The following is a 1,545-nucleotide window of genomic DNA, read 5'->3' as shown; positions in this document are numbered from 1 at the left end:
GAGAGAGAGAGAGAGAGAGAGAGAGAGAGAGAGAGAGAGAGAGAAAGAGATAGTAAAGGAGACTGGAAGACACGGTGAACGTGAAACGAGAATCTCGAAACACTCTAGAGACTACTATAATTAAATACTTGAATAAAATTAAATAAAAAGGAAGAGAAATAATTATAAGAATCTTCTTTATCTTCTTCTTTTTTCATCTCTTTCTTTTCGTATATTTTCTTAATCTTTTATTATTATTTGCAATATGTAAATCAATACTTTCCTTTCTCTCTCTCTCTCTCTCTCTCTCTCTCTCTCTCTCTCTCTCTCTCTCTCTCTCTCTCTCTCTCATGTAATGAGATTAGAAAATTCATATCGAAGAGGAATTTGAAGGGTGAGGGGAGGGGTAAGTTACAAACGTTTATCTCTCACGAAGTCGAAGTAATGTTTATTGAATTCAAACGGACGATAACTTGATTCCGATCAGGATCATGGCGAAGATCGCCATCTACGAATGAGAATCGTGTCTAGTCGAATATCTCGATGAATACACGCTTGCATGTACTACGTACATATATACGTACATAAATACATACATATGTATGTACATATGTATGTAAGCACGCATATCCACTCGAGTTTATTTGGTAGGTTGCCAGTATTTGGCTCCACGTCGGTGACCGTACCGCCATTTTCGGACAATCACCGAGGAATATATAGGAAAAAGAAGAGCAGAAAGAGGGGGTGTTCTCTTCTCCTTTTCTCCCACTCTCATCCCCTTTACTTTTTGTCCTTTTCTTTCTATCCAACTTACGAAACTTTTTCCTTCGTTTTCCTTGCGTAGGACCCGTTTCCACGTATTATTCGCTCATTTCGTTCTCCGTACACGTCGAATTCGCTCGAGCCATTCCGAGCATGTGTGTTTCTTCTCTCTCTCTCTCTCTCTCTCTCTCTCTCTCTCTCTCTCTCTTTCGTTTTCCTTCGATCGAGCATGAAAGGCGAAATAGGGGAGACGAAAAGCTCGCGTTGCAACCTGGCATGATTCTACGCATCCCTGAGGAATATGGTGTAAGAAGACGAAGGATGAGAGGAAAAATCCTTTCGTATCTTCTCTCTCTGTCTCTTTCTTTCTTTTTCTTTTCGTTACTAGTGCAACCACTATTTGGCTATCTTTTTTCTTCGTCTAGTCTTCTTTACGATATATCGTGGCCATACATATGTACGTACGTACGTATATATATGTATGTATGTATGTGTCTATGTATGTAAATTTGTATCTATATATCTAGGCGAAAATATACCTTCTCTAGATGTAACAAGGAGAAAAGATAGCTAGCTGACTAACCCACACATCTTCCGTTGATTCTTTTCATATCATTTTCCTTGGCATAATATTTCCTAATAAGTTCAGCTTTCTCTGTCTTTCTTTTTTTCTCTGTTTCTCCCTCATACTATCTCTATCTCTTTTTATACCTTCTTACCTCCTCCATGGCAATCCAAGTATTTCAAATATCTAAACACATGTATTTGTACGTTCAAAGATTTTTAATCTAGATTAAGCAAAAG

Source organism: Vespula pensylvanica, chromosome 14 (assembly GCF_014466175.1).
Source record: "Vespula pensylvanica isolate Volc-1 chromosome 14, ASM1446617v1, whole genome shotgun sequence".
In the NCBI taxonomy this organism is placed as follows: domain Eukaryota; kingdom Metazoa; phylum Arthropoda; class Insecta; order Hymenoptera; family Vespidae; genus Vespula; species Vespula pensylvanica.
The sequence above is the reverse complement of the archived record's forward strand: the minus strand, read 5'-3'. Positions refer to the sequence as shown.